Raw genomic sequence first — 6,890 nt, 5'->3', positions numbered from 1 at the left:
ACTTAACATTAACATGCATTTGGTTCACCTGGGGAACTGGTTATAGTACGATGGTGGCTCAGTCTTTTGGGGTTGGGGCTTGAGATTCTGTTTCTCTAACACGATCCAGAACAGGGATGACACCGAACTGCTGAGTTTTGAAGAACAGACTGATATCTCTACAGGTTTGGGGTTGGGGCTGGAGTGGGAGACTTCACCGTGTAACCGTGAAAATTTGGCAGGCTTGACTGGCATGGGAATGATCGTGCGGTGGGGCTCTTGCTACTTACTGGTTAGACCAAAATGATCTCTTCAAGAAGGTTTGAACCTTCTCTGGCTTTGGGTAAACATTTAATTGCTGCTTCTAAGGTGTGGTGTAGGTGAAAGTTTGGGCTTCTCTAAGTGCAAGGATTGCAGGACACTGTAGCTCTTTTCCAGAATATGGGTAGACTTTGTTTGATTCTGAACATTTTGTCCTCCATGATACTAAAATGACTTTAATTGCAAAAAATATGTCTACAGCTGGTTAAAATTTTTGTTAGGATTGCTCATTTGAAAATTTACTATTTGTTAAGCACTGCATCCCAGGACCTATGCCATTTGCTTAATGAAAATTTTAATTTTTGTAACAATCCTAAGAAAAGTGTACCATCTTACCTATTTTACTGGGGAAGGAGACTGTGAATCAGAACAATGATTTGTCTAGATATCAAAATTTACAAATGACAAGAGTTGAGATTTGAATCCACAACTAATCCCCAAATCTGAAAAACACTTTTCTCCAGTTACCTATTGTTGGGGTTGGGAGGATCAGGGTGATACAGGGAAGGCACAGCACCCAGGCCTTCGTGCTGGGCAAGGGCTCTGTCCTGAGCTACACCTCCAGCCCTAATTGACAGGCTCCAGTTTTTCATGATGGCATAGTATTTTATTGTTGGGCAGTGTGGTTATCTAGTTTATTTTTACATTGTTTCAAAGGATGTTCTCAGTAGAAGGGATTAAAGAAGCCAGTCCAAGAGGATGTGTCTGTGGATTTTTTTTCCCCTTGTCTATAAATTTGTTGTTTTATTTTTAGTCTATTAACCTAGTTTTTTTTTCCAAAATTTTATTGATAAACAGCAATGAGTCAGTTTCAAATCAGATTGGAAGTACAGTTTCAACAAATAATACACTGCATATATTCTTCTTAGTGGTTAATTGCTGTACAAGATGCGGACTTGAGATCCTATTTACAAATGCCATTAGAACAAATCATTCTATTCATTAAGAGAATGCAACTATATATCTATCCTAACCACTTTGAATACACAGATATAAAATGGACATTCATCTGTATACCCTATATTTTCTAAGTTCTGTTATTGAATATTATAGGTGTGTAAACTCAGCAAAATATTCTAAAAGAGTCCAGCAGACCATAATGGCATTGGGTCCTCTGTTTAACTGGCAATGTCAGAAATTATTGACCTGAGTCCCCCACAGCTCAACATAACAGCATGGCTTTACTTCCTATACTTCGTCTTCATACTTTTCTACTGGATGGTTAAGACCAAGGTAAAGCAGGACCTGTGCAATAAGAGTTGTAGCTTTTTGGTCTGAGAAGGTCAGTGAAATCCCCTCAGGATTTATCCTGAGATCCTGTACCTCAGATTGTAGAACTTTTGTCAGTGCAGCCATGTGGATGAGTCATGGCCATTGCTTGGCCAATGTGCTCTCTGTGAAAGCCTGAGAGAGTGTCTTCTCCCCATGTGACTCTCCTTAGACACACTCTACGTCATCGATCACTTTCCTTTTTGGTCCCATAATGTTCTTGATCAGAAAATTTGGGACACTACCGAGGTACATGACGTTCCCTCGTCTATAAATTTGGAAAGTACCTATTTTGTTTTAAAAAAAATAATAAAGGGGGAATGATTTAAATGACTGCTTTGGGGCAGATCCATTTCACACAACTGTTTCTTTTCTTGCCCCTATAAATAAAAGCCTGAGACATTCCCAGTTGTTTCCTATATCTAATTCAGCTTTCGGACTTTCAAAGAAAACTTGTAAAGTTGGTAACCCAGATAATTTGTAAAAATTCTCTGAAGTCATCTTCATGGGAAATTTTCAGATTTAGTTTTAAAATGTATAGACCTAATAGATTTCAGTTAGAATCCCACCATTTCCAGGGTAGGGTTACCATCAGTAGCACCTTGCCTAGGCATTAGTAAGAATGTGTAACTTTGGTGATAGTGGCTTCAAATCTTTATTCATTGCTGTCTTATTCCATCACATTTACCTTTTTTCTTTAATCTAAATTATAAATTACTTAGAAATAGTCTCATTTGAACCCATTTGTTACAATTTCTGTAACTCTTCCAAAGATTTTTTATTTTGTTTAGTTTTATTTCAACCAATGGGCATAGTAACCCCTTCTTAGAATCCTTAGACGTAATATCCTTTAAAGCTTATTTCAATCTGTCCACAGATGATTTGTATGCAGCTTGAAAACAAATTATGCTTTAGAAGGTTACTTATGACACTAGAAATGTTTCTGACTCATATTTACTTTCTCTGCATGTCAGGAGGTTACGCTTCATTTTGGAGCAGTAGAAATGGATGAAACATTGATTTTAAAGAAAAATCATACCAAACAGGTCCAAAGTATTTTGTTGAAGATAAATAAGTTACTATAATCAATTATTACCCCTTCTTTCATTAACCTGGGAATGAAATGGACTCATGAAGCTCTAATTTACGGATTTTGTTTAGTATTCTATAATAACCAATGAGTTTGATTAGTTGTTTGTTTTTTTTTTGTTTTTGTTTTTGTTTTTGCAATTGTGTTTTCCTAAGCATATTTCTACATCCAGTTTGGATTCCTTTTGAATAAGGTCATTAGGCAAACTTTGGCATTTATGCTACAGGATATGCTGCAGAAGATAAAATATGAAGATACTGTAACTCCTTACCTGCTAAAATGTCTGATATACCAAGATCATGTTCTCTAAACATTGGAGAATGAATGGAGAAACTGGAATTTAGGAATATGAAATATATATTGAGACAGAACTCTTGAAAGGCAAGAGGGGGACCAGAAGGGTTATGAAGGACCCCACTTTACAGGGAAGTTTTACAGAACCATACCCACATGGGTTTGACGTGCATCACAGCCATAACTAAGCAATAAGGTTACAAGTATAGCTGCTTAGGTAATAATGATCCAGTGGCGAAACAAGTCACACAGCAAGGGTGCATGGAAAGAACAAGACTAGGAAATGATGGGTCCAGAGGTCTTGCCCACCCACTTTGGTGCCATTAGGCTTTGTGTTTGTCCTTCCAGAAAGTATATAAGCCTGGACATTTTGTGTTTATCTAGAGGCCTGGAATCCAACAGATGTGTCTTCTGCCATAGCTAAGATGTGTTTCACCTTTGTCTTGGCTCTCTAAAGGGCCTAGTCATATCTAACTGCCTAAGATATTTCTTCCTAGCTTATCTGTCTATAATATTTCCTCCACTGAAGAGAAGAACTACCATGAGGGGGCAGGGAGGGATGACTGTTTTGGCTTCTGAAGGTAGACGGGGGTCTAGTTACAATTGGCACTGTCCAGAAGGTCTAAGGCCCTCAATAGATGTCAGGCATTCTCCTCTTGGGTAGTGGATAGCTTTAGGTCTGGAGGAGACAAGGGCAATGTTGTAGTCAGGGTTTACAAAGGAAGGATTTAATACATGATGTATAATGTATAGGATTATTTTATGATATTCACCCAAAAAGTCAAGTGCAAAAGAGTGCAAGAAATCTTGTCCATGCACTAAAGACCTGAAGAATTCAACTAAGTCCTGAATCCCACAACAATGTCCTGCACAAGTCCCGCTGAAGCCCTAGAGCCTATGGCAATGTCCTGCAGGAGTGCAACTGGAGTCCCAGAGCCCACGACAATGTCTCATGCGAGGCTGTATCAAGGATCTTCACTGGGAAGCCCCAAAGGTCAGTGGTGGAGACTAGAAGTATGAGCCATCGGGATAAAGAATCTATGCCAGTGGGCTGAGAGATCTGCACTGGAGCCAGGAAGCAATGTTCAAAGTAAGGACCAGAGTTCCCTCAGAAAGAACCATAGCCATCCCTAGCAACAGTGAAGACACAAGCTCCTTGTGTGATGAGATAAGAAACAGCTGAGTTCATATTAGGAAAACCAGCATGACAAGCTTCTCTAGGAGAATCAACAGCACCATCTCGCCCTCCAGTTCTCCTTTTATGCCGTTGGCAGCAATCCTCAGGTGGGCCTTCCCAGGGTGGGCCCAGAACAATCCTCAAGTTCTGGAAGTGCCTAGAACCACACTGACTCAGTTCAGCCTTACAAATTGACTGTTAATCCCCCGCAGTCCATCTATCCCTGATCAATTTAGTAACCATTCCTTAAATCATAGTCTCCAGTGGCAGACAATTCTTAGCACACTCATTTCTGCACCAAAAGCAGAATACTCAGAGGGTGATCAAAATTCAAGGTTAAAACCACATACTTTTATTTTCATAGGATTACTTTATTTTTACTGAAAGAGTCAAATGCAGCTGGGGATATAGCTCAAAGGCACAGTGCCTGGCAAGTGTGAGGTCCTGAGTTTGCTTTCCATTACCAAAAAAATAACCCTAAGAGTCAAGTATGAAAGAGTGCCCGAGATCTGTCGACACACTGGGGACCCAAAGCATGCAGCTGAGGCCTGGATCCCATGGCGATGCCTCCTCGTAGTCTACTCACTGTGAGTTCTGTTAGTTGAGTGCTAGCTCCAGGCTCAAAGGAGGAACTCTGAATGCCTGATGTAGAGTCATGACTGCATATTCTGCCTTTCTTGGCCCATTTTTTTTTTTTTTTTTTTCCGGAACCGGGGATTGAATTTAGGCCCTTGAGTTTACCAGGCAAGCATTTATTCTACTGAGCCATCTCCCCAGCCCCTGTCTTGTCCCATTTTCAATGAAGAAACTACCACCAGAGAAGGTCAAATCAGGGTCAGAAAGGGGTGTGTCTAACAGGTCTTCCCTGGTTGCATACACTGGAGAATTACTGTTCACAGTTATGTTTTGTAGCCTCAGTATCTTCCTTTTCTGGTAGAAAGGTGCCAGGATTTAAGGAGGAATGTGTTTTTAGTTGAATGGTTAGTCCTAGAAGTAGAGCCTGGTATTTAAGAAGTCAGTTGTCAGCCACAGACTCCCTTTAGGCTTCCTTTCTAATCTGATGGAAGGTCATACAAGTTCACCATAGCCTGCAATCCAAAGGCAACAAAAGCCTGAACCTGCTAGAAATCCCCTTCACTGTTTTAGAATGTTGGTCTGTGGGAAGGACAGAATCGATTTCTTTCTTCCCCCAGCCTTTGGGTTCCCTTGAACATGATAAGGGCTAAATATTTTACCTCAAGTCTACAAAATTGTGCCTTAGGTCTAGAGACTTTATAACCTCTATCTTCTCTGATTAAAAAAAAATGAAACCAGTGTGGGTGCCTTGGCTAGAGAGCTTTTCTCACTACCATATATCATCTATTTTAAGACTGTGACTAGGAAAAATTCACAACATTCCAAATCATGTGAAGCATTTGCCTGAAAAGATGAGGACTGTCTCAACCCTTGAGGAAATAGTTCCAGTCAGTTGCAAGCCCTAGTTGTGGGAATTTTCAAAGGCACAAAAAAAACAGGAAGAAATCTCTGTGCAAAGGAATACAAAAGAAGACATCTTACTAGGCAGGCACGTAGGCTGCTGAGCTATCTCCCTAGCCCAAAAGGAGGCATGTATGGATTGGGTACCTCTGGATTGGCACTATTGCCTCGTTATCAAACTAAGGTCCTGTACCAACCTCCATTCTCCATTGTTTTTGAATTCCCAAGACTGGAGTGTTACACAGGCTGTTACACATTTTAAGTAAACCTCGTGTAATAAAGTTATTAATTATAGGCAATAATCTTCTCAACTTCAAGTCTTAGAGGGCATTTGTCTCTGGTGAGGAAAAACAGTAGGATCTTTGAGGTGTATTTGTATTAGAGCAGCTCTTATTGCTCTGCCTGTTTTACCTTTACTTGCTCATACTTTGCAGTTTATTTCTGTCTCTAGTGAAAGGCAGCATACCTGACCCGGATGTATGTGTATTACAGTACTTACAGAGGATAAGAGATCTCTCCCCAGGACGGGAACTGGACCTTCAAGCATAATTAGAAAGAAATGGGTGAGGAGAAAGCCCTCCCCCAGCCCCCCAGTTACAGCCTAAGGGTTGTGAGGAATAGTGAGATTCTTCCTCTCAGTGACTCCTTTTTCTGAGATAAGATGTCTGGAAGGAAGGTCAAGGGTGAGGAGGAGGAGCAAGAAAAGTGTCTGCATTCAGTTCTAGGCTCTCTTTTTCCCTCTGTAGTCCTGGTTACCTGGGGCTGCTCTGCAGAGGTGAAAGTCTGGCCAGAGAGATGGCAGAGAGTGTCCCAGAGTCCTTCAGTCTTGCAGGACCAGTTGGTAAGATGGGCCTGAGGCCTGGGGTCTCCACCACAGACACAGGCTTGCAGTGATGACCTTAGCAATCAGGCATGACCCAGGGGACAGTTTCATTTATGATGGCCTGGTTTCAGGTAACAGTAGAAGATGGGTTTAGTAGTTCTTGGAGTTCTGAGACTCAGATTCCGAATTTGTTGCTTTAAGGGCTGCTGCCAAGACTGCTGCCTTCCCTCAGGGTCCCTCTGTTTTCTCCCTTTGGCCTCCTCCTGTGATTGATTATAAATAGGCAATTTTTACTAAAATATCAAGGGAACTATCTAAAGCAAAAGCCATCTTTTATAGCTGTTTTCTAATATCTGAGGCCAAGTGGATAATAAACTTGTCAGAGGAGTTTTCCTTTTCCTCCTGTTGAATAGTTGATAATTTAAGATTATTGAAGGGTTTGTTGTCATCCTGAGACCTTA

The sequence above is a fragment of the Octodon degus genome, unplaced genomic scaffold, assembly GCF_000260255.1.
Source record: "Octodon degus isolate 3935 unplaced genomic scaffold, OctDeg1.0 scaffold00124, whole genome shotgun sequence".
NCBI classification, from domain to species: Eukaryota; Metazoa; Chordata; class Mammalia; order Rodentia; family Octodontidae; genus Octodon; species Octodon degus.
Note: the sequence above shows the minus strand (reverse complement) of the source record.